The following is an 18,839-nucleotide window of genomic DNA, read 5'->3' as shown; positions in this document are numbered from 1 at the left end:
ACAAATTCTAGTAGAATATCCGGCTGTGACTTGGGCCGACATGCATAACCGATACCAATCAAAAATTAGGGTAGAAGATGATCAACTTGGGGCCCCTTCCGGGTCTGTTTATCCCGTTCAAGCTAGTGATAGATCCAAAAGAGAAATTGATCGTGAACCAAGGTCAAGTACAGATCGGTATCAACCGTACAACTGTGATCGTAGGGGTAACGGGTCCGGACGAAACCCTATGAAAAGTGAAAGGAGAAGCGATCGAGGTCAAAATAACCAGGACTCGTGAGCAAAAATGGTTTCAAAAGGCCCATCGGGCCTAAAGAAGCACCGAGGTTATCAGAGTACAACTTCAACGTCGATGCAGCTGCTATCATATCTGCCATCGGATTCATCAAAGACACCAAGTGGCCTCCACCTTTACAGTACGATCCAACCCAAAGGGATCCCAACTTAATATGTAAATATCATGGCACTCACAGCCACATAAAAGAAGATTGATGACAATTGAGAGAGGAAGTATCCCGGTTATTCAACAACGGACATCTCCGAGAGTTCTTGAGCGATCGAGCCGAAAATCATTTCAGGAATAGAGATTCTAGTAAGTAGATCGAGCAGGAGGAGCCTCAGTATGTCATTAACATGATCATCGGTGGGGTCGACGTTCCCTAGGGGACGATGTTAAAGCGCACTAAAGTATCCATCACCAGGGGAAAATGGACTCGACATTACGTACCAGAAGGAACCTTGTCTTTCAACGACGAGGATGCTAAGGGAATCGTACAACCCCACAACGATGCACCGGTAATATCTGTACTCATATCTAAATCTCGAGTTAAGCATGTGTTAATTGTTCCAGGTAGCTCAGCCAATATCATTAGATCGAGGGTCGTGGAACAGCTAGGTCTACAAGACCAAATCGTGCCTGCAGTCACGGTTATAAACGGATTCAACATGGCATGTGAGACCACTAAAGGGGAGATAACATTAGCGGTGAACACCGCCGAAACCATTCAGGAAACAAAGTTCTGCGTGATCGAAGGAGACATGAGGTACAATGCTCTTTTCGGGAGACCATGGACTCACAACATGAGGGCAGTACCCTCGACTATGCCCCAAGTGCTAAAATTCTCGATGCCAGGAGGAATTAAAATAGTTTACGGAGAACAACCGACCACAAAGGAGATGTTCGCGGTCGATGAGGTGATCCCGATATCCGCACTTTCGACATCGAAGGGTCTAAGTTTGGTGTCCACAGACGAAATTAAATAGCAATTACCGATACATGCCTTGATCGAACCGAGGAAGCAGGGGACAGATGAGGACGCTGATTATAGAGTTCCCTGGTTTTTCACAGTCCTCGATGATTTCAATGCCGCCAAATCAACAATCGAAGAACTGGAGCAAGTCATATTGATCGAACGTCTGTCTGATCGTAAGGTACACCTGGGTACAGGGCTAAGTCCCGAACTCAGAAAAAAACTCATTCAATTCCTTATAGCTAACATAAATTGTTTCGCTTGGTCTCACCTCGATATCACAGGGATTCCGCGGGAGATAACTACTTACAAGCTAAGCCTGGATCCGAAGTTTCATCCTGTCAAGACGAAAAAGAGGCCTCAACCCGAAGTCAAGCATGCATTCATTAAGGACAAGGTATCTAAACTCCTTAAAATAAGGTCCATCCGGGAGGTTAAGTACCTAGATTGGTTAGCAAATGTAGTAGTAGTCCATAAAGGGGAATAAATTAAGAATGTGTGTAGACTATAAAGACTTAAATAAGGCATGCCCCAAGGACTCTTTCCACTGCCAAACATCGATCGCATGATCGATGCCACGACCGGCCACGAGATCCTCAGTTTTTTCGATGTCTACTCTGGGTACAACCAAATTTGAATGAACCCGGGCAACTACGAATAAACATCCTTCATCACTAAATACGGTACCTACTGCTGTAACGTAATGCCATTCAGACTAAAAAATACTGGCGCCACTTACCAACGCCTAGTAAATCAGATGTTCGAATAGAAAATAGGCAAATCAATGGAGGTTTACAATATACCTGTTAATCGGGCCGGACTAGCACAATAAAAACCCGGTTCGACTCGGGTCAGCCCGGGTCAGCCAGGTACAATAGGGGTGGAACGGGTTGGGAAGGGTTGGGGGGGGGAAGCCGGGCGGGAACGAATAATTTTTGGTAATCGGTTCCCCTTTACCAGATTTTTACCGGGCTACAACCCGGTGCAACCCAGTTACCGTTCTAAATTTGTAAAAAAAAATAAAAATTTGACTGTTGCCAACGGTCAAATTCAAAAATGATCGCTGGGCAACGACCATTTTTTGCAAAAATGACCATTTCGGCCTAACCTCCTTAAGAAAATAACCCCCACCCCTAATAATTGATAAATTATAATTTTAACCTTTTAAAAGCTATAAATATCCCCCCTTGTTATTTATTCTTTTCTCACAATTTTCTCTCTTACTACTTAATTGTCTCTCAATTCTCTCTTGATAATATTGCTTACTGCTCTTAAATTCTCTATTACTTATTATTTCAAGTTTCATCAAATATTTACTTTAGTCACTATAAAATTATAATTATCAAATATCAAGTATTCAAGTGAAGTGTGGTACCATTATTCAATATAATCAAATATCAAGTATCAGTCTATCAACTGAAGTTTGATATCAAATTTAGTGTGGCATCCGAAATTCCGGTACACTCATTCCATCTCTTTATCTTCTTTGGTGTATATTTTTATTTTATTATTTAGAATTATTAATTTAATTACATAATGGATATATTTAGAGCAGCCCAAAAACTGTGTACTAGTAGGGGTGGTAGTAGTAAGAGTGAAACTTCTAAAAAAATCAAGAGGTGGTGCTGGTTCTTCTAGTAGCTTGACACATATTTCTGAAAGTTCACCTGAAAATTTAAATATAGATTATAAGCAATTTCTAGATAATTATGGTATAGATAATAATTTACATGATATTCAATCACCTGATAATCTTGAAACACCACCAGCTACACCTGGTAATGCTAGTCAAACTCAAAATACTAGGGGTGGAGGTCATGGTAATACAGGTAGGCCTACCCTCCCTATTAAGAGGAATCGAAGATTAAGAAGTAAGTGTTGGAATTTTTTTGAAAGACTAGAAGAAGATAAAAATTATGTAAGATGTCAAATTTGTAAGGAAGTTTGTAAACATGAGACCGGAGGTAAGGCAGGGGGAATGGGTCAACTTCGTAGGAACATGGTATATAACCACCCTATTGCATGGGGTGTTGATAAGGAAGGTGGGAAACAAAAACTTAACCCGGGTACTGGCGGTTTAATGAAAGAACGTGAAGAATTAGCTAAAATAATTATTTTAGGTTGTTTACCTTTTAGTTTTGCTGCTTCACCATATCTTGTTACTTATATTCAAAGAATTTATAACCCTTTGTTTAAAGGTATTCCTAGAATTACTTGTAGATCTGATATCTTTAGGCTTGTTGGACAATATCAGATATATATCCGTTATTTGTTCGCTAGTCTTTCTTGTAGAGTTTCTCTTGCTTCTGATATTGGTCGTGTTGTTAATGAAAATGATTGTTTGACTGTTACATGTCATTGGATAAATGATAATTTTTGTATGCAAAAATGTATTATTGCTTTTAAATATGATGAAGATCAAAGTCATACTGGTTCATTTATAAGTAATATTATCCGTGAAGTTGCTATATTTTACAATCTTTCAGAAAAAAGTTTTGTGTATGTCATTTGATAATGCTTCTAACAACAATTCTACTATTACAATATTAAAATTGCATCTACACCCACCACTTCCTGAAATATTTCATGTTAGGTGTGCATGTCATATTTATAATTTAATTATGAAGAGTGGCCTTGAATTATTTAGAGATGAGATCACTTTAGTTAGAAGAGTTGTTGGTGTAATTCAAGGAAATAATAGAAGTGCTAGATTAAATGCCTTTAAGGAAAAATGTGTACAGTATGGACTAAAACCAAGACTCATGCCTGAAGAAATAGTTACTAGGTGAAATTATACTTATTTATTCTTAAGATGTTGTCATAAATATAAAATGCCTATAACTGAAGTTGCTAATTCTCATTGTACTGATCCTAACCATTTGTTAACATCTAGAACTTGGGATGCTATTGAAGATGTTGTAAAAATTTTACAAAATATTTTATGTGGCTACACTTGAGTATTCTGGAGCTTATTATCCTACTATTGCAAATGGTTTAGTTCATATTGCTGAAATTTCTCTTTTACTCCATAATTTGAAGAAGAAAGAAAGATATACTTCTGTTGTTAAATCTATGCTAGATAAATTTAAGAAATATTTCTACCCAATTTCCCCTATTTACTTAATTGGTGCTATTTTAAACCCTTATATGAAAATGGTCACTTGTCGCCAATTAATCACTGCTTTATATGTTTATATGGATATCGGACCAACTGAAACCCCTGATATTGAAACTTGTATTTTTGATCTACACAAACATTTACAAACTTTATATAATTATTATGCTAACATTGTTGATGCTTCTGCTGCTGTAGATGCAAATATTCCTTCAAGTTTAGTTTCAATCTCTGCATCCGGTGCTTTGGAGGATAATGATAGTGTTGAAGATTATTTGATTTGGTCTACACAAGGAGAGCATCAATAAACCAGTAGCAGGAACATTGATGAACTCCAACTCTACTTGCAAAAGTCACCAGATCCCCGCACAAAGGAATTTCTACCGCTGGGTTGGTGGAGGAGCAACTCAAATCAATTTCCTGTTCTTTCGGCCATGGTTCGAGATGTGCTAAATGTGCTGATTTCAACAGTCACATCAGATAGTGCATTTAGCCAAGCAAGACAGCAATTAGGAGATACTCGTCATTCATTGGGCAACAACGCTTTGGAAATTCTAGTGTGCTTTAGAGATTGGATAAGATCAGAACGGCGAAATCAAGGGCGTGAAGAGGTAGACGAAGCGGAGGACCAAGAAATTGAAGATATAATGGTTTATCGTTCTGATTCAAGCAATGCTGGAAACCAAGAACCTCATGTTGACATGGATGAACTTACAAAAATGATGCAAAACATGTAATGTACTCTTTCTTATTTTTATAATTGTTGTAAACTTTTAATTTGCAAGTTCAAAAATAAAAAAAAATCAAAATAGAACTTGCAAATTAATTTGAAGTATTATTTATTATTCAATGAAAATATAAAATTAAATCTTTCAGAGTTTGATCCTTACATATTGCCTATTGGTCTTATTAAATAATTTTTTTTAGCCACTTACTTTCAAATTTCAATTTTATAATTTTAAAATTTAAATTTCAAATTTAAAACTTTAAAGTTTAAAGTTTGCAAACACTTAAGTATCAATAACATTGAATAAGAAAAATAAAATATAATAAAAAACAATGTAACCCGGCCCGGTCCGGACCGGTTAAGCCCGAATCCGGACGAGCCTAATTAGATCGGAATTTCCTAGATCGTTTATCTAATCCACTAACCAGCCCGAAACAATAATCGGACGAGCTGGTTTTTTTGTGTCCATCCCGGACCAGCTTGTCCGGTTAACACCTATAGTTTACATTGATGATATATTGGTTAAGTCTGTGTGAGCAGAGGACCATTTGAAAAATTTATAGGAGGTTCAATATATTGAAGAAATACAATATGAAGATGAACCTAGAGAAATGCGCATTCGGAGTCGGACCCGGGAAATTACTCGGATTCATGGTGTCCAAACAGTAAATCGAAATTAATCCCGATAAAATCAAGGCCATCGAGGACATCGCCGATGTGGATAATGTCATGGTCGTTCAAAGGTTAACCGGGCGCATAGACACTTTGGGTTGATTCATCTCGAGGTCCTCCAACAAGAGCCATCGGTTCTTTTCACTGTTGAAGAAGAAGAATAACTTTTCATGGACCTTAGAGTGCCAACAAGCCTTGTAGGAACTGAAGCGGTACCTCCCGAGCCCACCTTTGCTTCATACTCCGAAAGTAGACGAAAAGTTGTACCTGTACTTGGCGGTATCCGAGTTAGCAGTAAGTGGAGTCCTAGTCCGGGAAGAGGAAGGTACGCAATTTCCTATCTATTATGTTAGTGGAACTCTAGTCGAGGCCGAAACTAGGTATCCTCACCTAGAAAAATTGGTGTCCGCTTTGCTAAGTGCCTCTAGGAAGCTAAAACCTTATTTTCAATGCCATCCCATATATGTTGTGACTACTTACCCATTAAGAAACATAATGCATAATCCCGAGCTCTTGAGACGATTGGCTAAATGAGTAGTAGAGATCAACGGGTACGATATAGAATATCGACCCCGAACCGCCATTAAATCTCAAATTTTGGCAGACTTTGTGGCCGACTTCATGTCAGCACTAATTCCTGCGGTCGAGAAAGAGTTGTTGTTAAACTCGGGGATCTTTTCCGAAATTTAGACCCTCTTTACGGACAGTGCCTCGAATGCAAAGGGGTCCGGGCTTGGCATCGTGTTGAAGCTACCAACGGGTAATGTAGTTAGAAAATCTATTAGAAATGTAAAATTGACTAACAACGAGGCCGAATATGAGACCATGATTGCAGGTCTTGAACTGGCTAAAAGCCTGGGGGTCGAGGTTGTTCAAGCTAAGTGCGATTCCCTCCTCGTGGTGAACCAAGTCAATGGAATGTTTGAAGTCAAAGAGGAACGAATGCGAAGATACCTAGATAAGCTACAGGTAACGTTACATCGATTCAGGGAATGGACTTTACAGCTTGTACCTCGGGATTAAAACAGTGAGGTTGATGCTCTTGCTAACTTGGGATCGTCGATCGACGATGATGAATTCAACTCAGGAACGGTCGTACAACTCATAAAATCGATAGTGGAGGAAGGCCATGCCGATTTAAACTCATCAAGCTTAAACTTGGAATGGATAAACAAATACATAGAGTACTTGAAAGCTGGGAAACTTTCCTCGGATCCTAACAAATCGAGAGCTCTGCCTATGAAGGCGGCCCGGTTCAGCTTGTCCGAAGATGGTACCCTATTCAGAAAAGCATTCGATGGCCCACTCACCATATGTGTGGGACCGAGAGACACTGAGTATGTTTTGAGGTAAGTCCATAAGGGCACATGCGGGAACCATTCGGTCGCCGAGTCATTGGTTCAGAAGATAATCAGAGTCAACTACTACTAGATCAACATGGAAATAGACGCAAAAGAGTTCGAGAGAAAATGCGACGAATGCCAGAGGCATGCTCTGATGATCCATCAGCCAGGAGAACTATTGCATTCGGTCTAGTCACCCTGGCCATTCATGAAATGAGGAATGGACATCGTTGGTCCCCTGCCTTAGGCGCCCGGTAAGGCTCAATTTATCTTATTTATGACTGATTATTTTTCTAAGCGGGCAGAAGCCCAGGTATTTGAGAAAGTGAGGGAGAATGAGGTTATTGATTTCATATGGGACCATATAATATGCCGATTCGGAATGCCGGCCGAGATCGTGTGCGAAAATGGGAAGTAATTCATCGGCAACAAGGTGAGCAAGTTTATTTAGGACCATAAAATCAAAAGGATCCTATCAATGCCCTATCACCCTAGTGGAAATGGGAAAGCAGAGTCCACGAACAAAACCATATTCTAAAACCTCAAAAAGAGGTTGACCGGTGCCAAAGGGATATGGAAGTAAATCTTGCCCGAAGTCCGATGGGCTTACAGTACGACCTCAAAATCCAGTACCGGGGCCACCCCGTTCTCGTTGGTCTACGGTGCCGAAGCTATTATACTGGTCAAAGTAGGAGAACTGAGTACCAGGTTCCTATATGCGATCGAAGAATCAAACGACGAGTCCATGAGTACGAACCTAGAACTGTTAGATGAAAGGCGCGAGGCCGCCCTCATCCGTTTGGCTGCCCAAAAGCAACAGATCAAAATATATTACAATCGGAGAGCCAACCTTCGACACTTCAATGTCAGAGACTTGTTGTTAAGAAAGGTGACACTGAGCACCCGAAACCCGAACGAAGGGAAGCTGGGACCGAATTGGGAAGGTCCATATTAAATTATTTAGATCACCGAAAAAGGATCGTGCAAACTCGAAACGGTAAACGGTGAGCGGTTACCGAACAACTGGAACATAACCCACTTAAAATGATACTACTGCTAAGGTAAAACCCCATTCATTACTTTTCTTTAAATATATTACGGATTGGACTAACTTGTAGGTAACGACCAAGGAATGATGCAACTATTAGGCCTGAAAGCACGCGTTGCACTCTTTTTCCCGCGAACCAGTTTTGTCCCAAATGGTGTTTCCGACAAGGTTTGTAACGAGGCAAGAGTGGATCGTGCTAACTTGTAATTGAAAACTAACTATGAACCGGAGTCAAAGTTCGCATCAACAGTATCTGAGCCCTCTCTAAGATCGACCTCGAATACTGGGGGTCATCACCCTCGGGTAATGATTTTAGCAAGGAAGGAAACCACATGCTCAAACAAGCATGGACTTGGTGGATATGATTTATTGTAAGGGCCAAATGGTCAAATGAACCATGCACACATAGACCACTTAAGCCATAACATGAAGCTTGTACACATTTGCAATCTCGTATGTTGCACAGAAATAAAAGAAAGTTTCTACCTTGCAGATACATGTTTTATCTCTTAAAAATTACTATATTTTGTTCCTTAAGAAAATCGGGCACAAGGTCTACCTCTGTCCGAATCCAAGATATCACCCCCGCTCGGGGAATGCCGTCATGGGAAAGCCCGGACGGCTCGGGCTACCAAACTCGGGGGCACAAAACCTATTAGGCAGTGCTCGGACTACAAAGGTTACGACCATCCCCATTCGGGCATTATTATCCTGTGCAAGCCTGGATGACTCAGGGTAATAAGCCCATTGGTCAACACCCGAACTTGAAAGGCTACAACCGTCCTAGAACGGCTCGAAGACATCCGAGATCTGTAATCAAAACATAAGGCCTTCAAATTTTCTAAACAGTTTAAAGGCTACCCTCGACAAAATTATAATCTAAAATATTCTAAATAAACATTTCGGGTAAATATTCCGGTCATACCGAGCCCCCACGAGTCATAAGAAAAATAATATCAAGAACGAGTATTGTTCTAACCTCCGAACAAGACCTAATTGTTACGTGCTAAGGCATTCAAAATCTTTGCGATCGTAAAAAAAAAAAAAAAAGAAACAAGCTTGAAATTTGTCGAAGGGAAAAAGCCTTGTATATATACATATATTTTTACAAAAGCCAAACAGCCTCAACAAAATAAAAATGAACAAAAGAAAAGAAAAATCTACAAGGTACCTAAGAAGCCTGATCTTCGCCGGAGCCTGCCTCATCACCGAAACCATGTGGGTCTTCCCCGTCCTCAGATCCGCCCGAACCCTCAGAATCTTCATCTTCCTTGGGGTACGGTGACTTCTTGGCCTCAACCTCGAGCCTCTTAACATTTTCAATCTAGGCCGATAAATTAAACCCCCGAGCGTGAACTTCCTTGAGAACCTCCATTCGGGGCTGCCACCTCACATATTGATGATGGCCTTCCTGAGTTGCCTCAGCATCAGCTTTATACTGGGCCACCATCTCTTTAGCGTCCGCCCTAGTTATTTCCATCGCTGACTTGGCCGCTTCAAGCTCTTTGGAAAGGGTATCCCATGCGGCGACGACCGAGCCCAGTTGAGACTGGAGGTGTTCGATATTTTGGGACCGGGTTTCATCCTTCTCCTTCATTGATTGAAGTTGGGCCTCCGCCGAGGCCAACTGCTCCCGGGCGGTCTCCTTTTCCAAAGCCAATCGGTCCATCTTGCCCTTTCACTCCTCGGGCATGGCCTTGTGTGATGACCTAAAGTGTCATCTTTAAATTTAATAAGTAATTCTTTGTTCTAAGACCTTGAAAAGCACTATTTATCATTCCTCGACTTGCGTGCACAGTCTGTATAATTTTCCGGAAAGTTTTTATGTAAAAAATGGATTAAAATGTGAAATAGAGCCTTAAAACTCAACTGAGTTGACTTTGGTCAACATTTTGAGCTCTGTTATGTCATTTATCACTTGTGTACCAAATTTGAAGTCATTCCGGATTCATTTAACATGTTTCAACACAAGATTTGTAAATTGAAAATTTTGAAACTCAAAAGTTCGAATCGAGGTATGAATTATAATTTTAGCATTGTTTGATGTAATTTGAGCTCTCGACTAAGTTCATATGATATTTTAGAACTTGTTGGTATAATTGGTTGAGGTCCCGTAGGGCTCGGATGGATTCCGGATGGTTAACAGATCAAAATTTAGACTTAAGGAAAATTTTGAAATTTTGGCCTTCTGGTGTAATCGCACCTGCGGTCAATTTTCCGCAGAAGCGGAAACCGCACCAGCGGTCAATTTTCCGCAGAAGCGGAAATGCTGGACAGAACACATAAAATTGGATTTTAGCCATTTTTACTCATTTTTGAGTTTTGAGTCTCCGATTTTGGCGATTCCAAAGCACATTTTCATGACTTTGAATTGGGTAAGTGTTCTATAACCAAAAGTGATTATATTTCATAAATCCATATCTATATTCATCATTTATTTTGGATTTAGGTGGAAGAAATTAATTTTTTTGTAAAACTTTCCAAAAATGAAAATTTATGATTTGAAGATCCATTTGACATCGGAATTGGATAACTTTTGTATTGTTGGACTCGTATCGGAATGGGTGTTCATATTTCGTAAGTTTTTACGAGATTCGAGACGTGAGCCTCATTGTCAATTTTAAAAGTGAATTTCGGATTTTATCCGGAAAATTAGTAAATTCATATGAAATTAATTCCTATGATTCATATTGAGTATATCGAATTATTTGTGAATAGATTTGAAGCTTTTGGAGTTAAATTTCAAAGGAAAAGTTGTGGTCGAGTAATTGATTGAAATTGCAAAGCGAGGTAAGTGTCGTGGTTAACCTTGACTTGAGGGAATAGAAGCCCTATATTATTTGCTATGTGAATTTCATGTGCAACGATGTATAGGCAAGGTGACGAGTGCCTATACTTTGTCAATTTAATTGGTTTCTTAATTATTTAAACATCTTAAATTTTTTTAAGACACGAATTAATTATTATAATAATTGTTTCTCTCTTATTCTTTGTCAAATATTAATTCTTGAATTCTTGCAATAATTGTTACATGGTTATTTGATTTATGTTCTTTAATTGCTACTTGACATTTAGCATATTGAATATTAAACTGCCTATGTTCTCCTTGATTTTCATAATAAATTTTTATTTGTCATTGTTTGTTTCATAATTAAATCATAATTATTGTATGCTTGTTGTCTTATAATTTCATATTAATTGTTGCATTTATTGGGAAATTTTTTTTTATAAGAATTGGTAAATGAATATATTGGAGGAGCGAGTTCCACGTTGCAACAGACTTATTAAAAGTCCATATTGGGGGATCGGGTTGCACACAGCAACATACTTATTTAAAAGTCCATATTGGGGGATCGGATTGCACGTTGCAACAGACTTATTTAAAAATCTATATTGGGGGATCGGATTGCACGCCGCAACAGACTTATTAAAAAGTCCATATTGGGGGATCGAATTGCACGCCGCAACAGATTTATTTAAAAGTCTATATATATACTTGATTAAAATAAATATATTGGAGGGTTGAAAATGAATATATTTTAGGAAGGGGTTGCACGCTGCAATGGAAATTGGTTGAAATAATAATTGGTTATGACTGTCAAATTGGATTCCACTGTTAAAAATGAGTTACCTGATTTATTTTTATTATTGTTATTATTACTATTATTGCGTACAGGTTATTGTAAGTGACCCGTCTTAGCCTCGTCACTACTTCATCGAGGTTAGGCTCGGCACTTACCAGTACATGGGGTCGATTGTTCTGATACTATACTCTGCACTTCTTGTGCAGATTTCGGAGTTGGTCCCAGCGGCGTACCATAAACTTGCTCGGATTTCAGCTACCCATAGGAGACTTGAGGTATAACTGCACGGCGTCCGCAGTTCTGAAGTCCCCATCTACTTAATTTAGCTGTGTGTTTGTTTTTAGACAACTTTATTTTATACAGACCTTTATTTGTATTATTCTAGAAGCTCGTGCACTTGTGACACCAATTCTGGAATGGTATTTAGACACCGTTATTTCTATAGATTATTCACTACATTTCAAACTTTACTTCCGCATTTGGTTCTTTTTTATTAATAAATTTAAAAATTATTTTAAAATGGATAATATTATTCTAACGTTGGCTTGCTTAGCAAGTAAAATGTTAGGCGCCATCACGGTACGAAGGTGGGAATTTCATGTCGTGACAGTTGGTATTAGAGCACTAGGTTACATAGGTCTCACGAGTCACAAGCAAGCTTAGTAGAGTCAGAAGGATCGATACGGAGACGTCTGTACTTATCTCTCAAAGGCTATGAAGTTTAGGAACAATATCACTTCTTCCATTCCTTATCGTGCGGCATTGATTTAGCTTGAAACATATATCTCGTATTCCTTTGTATCCACTTGTGTATGACATTATGCACTCGGTATCAGTTGTGCGTCGACGGTTCATGATGTCGCATATGGACTACGAGGGAGCTAGAAATGCTCAAACATTGCCTCAACATATGGTTCTGACTGAAGACGCGAACGCATTGAGAGACAACCCAGTGAATCATGTGGGGGGAGAGTGAAACGGACCTTGGCATCTGGTTGATTTATACAAGCTGTGAAGATTAATATTATGGATCATCGGACGTGATGAACTATGACTTCGCACCGAGTGGGCGAAGTCCACTATCAATGGATGGATTGCGGGGTCATGTGTTATATTAGTTTTGGACTGCAATGTATATATGTGGTACTGAAAGGTTCCCCAACAATTTACACATGTTTAAGGCCTGAGATTTTGTAGAGGATAAGGTTGGGACTTACGGTATGTCCGCCTAGTTTAATAATCATATACTTCAGTACCAAAAGAGTTAGAGAAACAACTTTAAATTTAGAGAAGGTCTACTCAGCGTGGACGTCACAATTGCGGATTTTGGGTTGCTTAAGAGGAAGTACAGTGGTTGACAAGATTTTGGACTATGTGGTTCGTTCTAAGAATTGTCTCTATGGAGCTCTACTTTTGTAACCATTGTATATAAATAGGGGTAAAGGTTACCCCAAAGAAGAATCGAAGAGTATGTTAAGAAATGGGTCAGCTCAACAGTGTTGAGTCAGCTTAACAAAAGAAGAAATTGTCCTTGGGAGAGATAATTCTCCATAGGTGTCCATGGCAAGTCTATGAAGAGGGTAGACCAGACAATGCAACACCGCCCACTTGGCTCAGTTCTTAGAAATGATTCTGAAAGAGTTTGTTTCCCAGACTCTTCGTAATGCGTGGCGCATTTGGTTCGAACGATTGCATTAGGTCACTATGACAATGTCAGAATATGCCATCAAGTTCAATAAGTTAGCCCGTCATATTCTTACTTTTCTTCCTACAGCCAGGGAGCGAGTCCACAGACTCATTAAAAGACTCAACTATGATCGTAAAATTTTGTACGACTTCATTTCCACTAGTGGTAGAAAATTCCAAGATATTAGAACGTGTTCGGGTGAGGAAAAAGGAAACTAAGGAGACCAAGATGTCTCGAGGTTTTGGAGGATTCAGTGGATTCTACTCTACGAGTATAAATCTTTATGGCAGGGGCTCGAGTAGTCGGCCAGCCAAGTTCGCACATCGTATTACTCAGGGTTCTCCAGAAGTTCTTTTAATGCACCACCGACATGAGTTTCCTGCAATGGTTATTCCAGTTATCTGTAACAGACTCAATATGAGCAACCAAACCCGCAAAAAGTGTTGTTATGAATACGGTGATACTAGGCACATCATGAGAAAATTGTCCCAAACTTGGGAGAGACATATTTCATCAAAGCACTCAGGCTACGTGCCCCATTGTAGTTATTACACCACCCACAGGACCAGTTAGAGGTGGAGGACAGGCGGGTAGAAGGCGTCCTAGAGGTGGAGACCCGGCCATTGATATAATTATTTTATGGTATGGCGGAGATCATTATATCAGATGGTGTCATTAAGGTATGACCTCGATTTAATATAAAGGAATAATTTCCTTAACTTTTCCGAATTTAGAATTTTCTTTCCAATTTAACTCTGAACTTCCCGAGATTCAATTTTGACCACACGCACAAGTCATAAAACATGAAGTGAAGCTATTCAAGGACTCAAACCGCTGGACGACGCACTAGATCTCGAAACAACCGATCCGGTCATTACACTCTATGCTCTCCCTTGGTCGAAAGTTCCTCTCAAAAACGTCCTCCCCCTCCAAAATTGGTTTAGGACCCTTTTTATACAAGTTGGGAGTGTGTAGGACCGAAATAACCTTGTCCCGTACGAAATAGGAGACTTCCCATCTCCCAGCGCCCAGGGTAGCGTAGGGCGCTAGCCCTAGCGCTGGAAAAAATTTGCATCTATAAATTGTGCCACGGGTAGCGCCCCACGCTACCTAGAGCGTTGCACTGGCCCATTTTTCTATTTTGCTCCCTATTTATTCAAATCGTGCACTTTCGTCCCACGTTGCCTCCAGGTGACTCCTACACATAAAAATATTACGAATTAGCACAAATTATAGTACAATTTAGCATTAAGACACCAAAATATAAGGTAAGAAATGCACTAAAAATATAAAATTATAGCCAAACATCACTACCCCACACTTAAACGTTGCTCGTCCTCGAGTCAACCAACACTTTACACTATCTTTGAGCACTTAACATATTTAAGACAATTGCACACTACACCAATGACTATGGTTGATAGCAACAATTAAGCTAGAGAATATGCGTTCAGAACATCCTTCCCTTTAACTTATGCCAAGATTTAACATATTCTGAACATAGATACATGCTCATAATAATCCTAGCCTCCAAAACCTACTCAATATTACAATGCACTCATGGCTTGAGCATTCAATATCGTAGAGAAGTCTAATAAAGTTACCTATTCCTCGTGAAATCATGTTCCCTCACAACAAGAACAAAAGAGTAAGAAGAATCCACACATTCAAATCAAATGCTCAAATATATTTTAAGGACTCATATATCAAAGAAAATCGTTCACTCTCACAAAAGAAGTCACATGTTGGTACCATAGGCTTGCCCTTAATGTAAACCTCTACTAATGTATGCTCACTCGATCTAAAATCAATTAGGACTTTTTCGTGGTTGTAATGTGGGCTAAGGGACGGGTAATATATATTTAGGAATAGTGACTAACCCTTCTAAGCACTTTAACAAATCACAAAATTAACTTTCCAATTTCACAACTAAAATCACTCCCAACAATGTTCCCTCTTTCTTTAAGCACTACTTCAATTCATACCCACTAGCAAGAACAAGATGTCAATTTATTTATCTATATATTTATTTATTTTATTTTATTTTTCTCCTTTTTTCAACTGTTTTTTTTCTCTTTGCAATTTCCACTAGTGGTGTATTCTTTTACAAAACAAGTACATCTTTATTCATTTCATTGGTTCCACTCAAAAGTCACCCCACACTTAGTACCTTCTTACTTCTTTTCATGCTCATTTCATAATTAAAGTTCTTTAAGAGGTAAAAGGATCCAACTAATGTCAATTAAGAACAAAAAAAGGATATCAGCTTGTAATGTGGGTGCCAAATAAAAGTCTATAGGCTCAAATGGGTTGACTAGGGAAAGATTTTATTTATGATAAGTATTAAAGCTCGAAAAGATCAAAGAAGGCCTAAAATCATTTTTCAAAACCGAGCGTCACCTAAAATGTTGCTTCAAATCACATACCGGGCAAGTTCTAGACTCAATTACAATAACATGAAAGGTACGAAAACCTCACCACACATGTCACATGACTCACTAAGGACGGTCTCATTCCACCTCTCAACTAATGCAAGTATTCACAGTGCCACTAGATATTAAGCATTAAACACAAAGTAAACAATAGTCAAGAGAATGAGACATAGGCGTCAATAACATGCTATCCAATTCATTAAAGCATCATAAAATTTCAAGACATAGAAAATACTACACATGTCGAATCTTAAATATGCTACTATCAAATAAGTCAAAGGCACCTAGGTTCATCCTTCTCCCTTCATTTATTCCCTAAATTCTAACCTACTCAAAAAACAATTACCCGATTCAAAATACATCTCATAGAAAAGAACTGAGGTACAAAGAAAAAGCACAGGGGATTACTGCTACCAAAGGAAAACTAAAAGACATATTTTTTTGTGTTTATCTATTTTTTAATTTATTTTTTTGTTTAGACTTTAATGCCTCAAGAAAACTGTTTAGGAGATCCATCGTCAGGAAAAGTCCAAATTTTTCAAATTTTTTCTTTATTTTTCTGATTTTTTTTTACTTTTAATTTAAGCTACTAAAAATACTACTACTATACTACACCATTAATTCTATTAATTATGCAATTAAAAATAAGAAACTAGCTAACAATAAAAAAGATAAGAAACTAACAATATACTAACATAATACTATACAAAGTAAAGAGAATCTCCCACCCCACACTTAAAAGAGTCAGTGTCCGCAATGCAAAAATAAAATAAAAATAACAAGGGTGGACAAGAAACTCCCTGGAAGGCCAAAGGCCGAAGCAATAGCAGCTAATGAGGTACTCAGACTTCTCCCAATGATGATCCTTTGTGCGGGTACCTCACACTAGTTCCAACCATCTTGCTCGCTTTTGCACACTCCGGTGGCTTTTCTTCTATTCTTGTAATCCTGCAAAATAAAACAACACTACAAAATAATTAAAAAAATAAACAAAAATAAAAGAAAGTAGTAAAGCTGGGTTGCATCCCAACAAGCGTCTAATTTATCATCGCGGCACGACGTGAACCACTTTGTACCTCCATCTCAAACTTATGAATTGAGCCCCTAATTTAGCTTCAAGTTTTCATTTATGCTCTTTTGGTGGGGCTACAAAGATAACCATGCCAAGTAATAAATTCTTTAATCTACATTTTTTAACATTTAGATGAGGAATATAATTATGTCACTCTGGCACAAAAAATTCAAAAATATAAGCACCTTGTCCCTCATTCGTTGACTCCCCCAATGGCTCAGATGACTCGATTTCCATGTCATCATCCAAATGCAATGTTGAAAAATGTATGGAATGAGGATCAATACGCCCTAACTCTAGAATTGTATCGCTATTCACATTCTCATATGTATACACACTAGAGTCTTCAAGTGCAACATTATCTACTTCCTCACATGACTCTAGTGTATATTTCTCAACATGGGCATTATCAACAAAAATATGGTCGAATGATTGACACTCCACTTTTAGCTCATAAATTTCACGTATAAGCTCTTTTTCAGCTTCACATAACTTATTACTACTATTTTGGGTGTTAGACGCATCAACCTTTGCATTAAATTGAGCCTCCAGGTCGTGAATAATGCCAAAGATCTCTTGTCCTAGTTCAGCTCTTCCTTCTATTAAGTGTCTTATCCCACTTGCAATCTTCTCACATTGAGCCTCATATATTTCTAATCTTTGAGCTTGTTCCACTAGCCAAATTTGGCTCAAATTCTTCTCTTTTTCAAAACATTTCCCGTGCAGGAACTCACGCTTTTCATTCAATTCTTCCAGATTGGCCTTCATTCTTGTAATTGATGCCCTCATTCTTTTCATATCTGTAACGACCTGATCGGACATTTTACTTTCTAGATCCATGTTCTCCTAATTAAGACTCCCCGTATGTGCTTTTACTATTTTATGACTTACAGGGATGGTTGGATTAGGTTTGGAAGGGTTCGGGTTGATATCGGAACACTTAGTTTCTTAATAGTGGCCTAAGGTGGCCAAGATTCACTTGAGTCAACATTTTAAGTAAACGACCTCGGAACCGGGATTTAATGGTTCCAATAGGTTTGTATGATTATTTCAGACTTGGGTGTATGTTCGGATCGGGTTTCGGGTAATTCGGGAGTGTTTCGGCACTTAATGTGGAAAGTTGGTTCATTGAAGGTTTTCTAGTTCCTTTAATTTAGTTTTGAGCAGACTTTGGTGTTATTGAGGTGAGTTTGGGATTTCGAACATGGGAATGGGTTCGTATGATGATTTATGACTTGTACACAAATTTTGGTATCATTTAGAGAAGTTTAAGCTTAATTTGGACGCGTTCGGCGAAGTTTTAATGTTTGAAAGTTGAATGAAAGGTTTTGACCGTCGATTCGTAGTTTTGATGTTTTTTATGTGATTTGAGACTTCGATAAAGTTCATATCATATTTTAGGATGCGTTTAAATGGTTAGATGGGGTCCCGAGGGCCTCGGGTGCGAATCGAATTGGAATCGGATTGAGTTATGGACGTAAAGAATTGTTGAAACATAAGGCTTCTGGTGTGATCCAACCTGTGAGGTGTTGGCCGCAGGTGCGAGACCGAAGAAGTGGCCTAGGGGTCACAGAAGTGGTTGGGGTTGAGATTGGATGGATTCACAGGTGCGAGGGAATTTTTGCACCTACGGGCTCGCAGATACGGGCAGAGGAGAGCAGAAGCGAAGTCGGGAGGAGGCGCGGTTTTTCGCAGATGTGGAGGTTCAAGCGCAGGTGCGCTTTCGAAGGTGCGAAGTTTGTTTTCGCATAAGAGGATACAGGCCATGGGATGAAGATACGCAGAAGTGGACTCGCAAAAGCAGATCCTTGTCTGCAGAAGCGAAAATACTGGAGGCAGGGGATGTTCGCAGATGCAATCCTTGGACCGCACCTGCAAAACCGCAGGTGCGATGATTGTTGGGCAGAAG

Source organism: Nicotiana tomentosiformis, chromosome 6 (assembly GCF_000390325.3).
Source record: "Nicotiana tomentosiformis chromosome 6, ASM39032v3, whole genome shotgun sequence".
NCBI classification, from domain to species: domain Eukaryota; kingdom Viridiplantae; phylum Streptophyta; class Magnoliopsida; order Solanales; family Solanaceae; genus Nicotiana; species Nicotiana tomentosiformis.
This window is presented reverse-complemented; position numbering follows the sequence as displayed.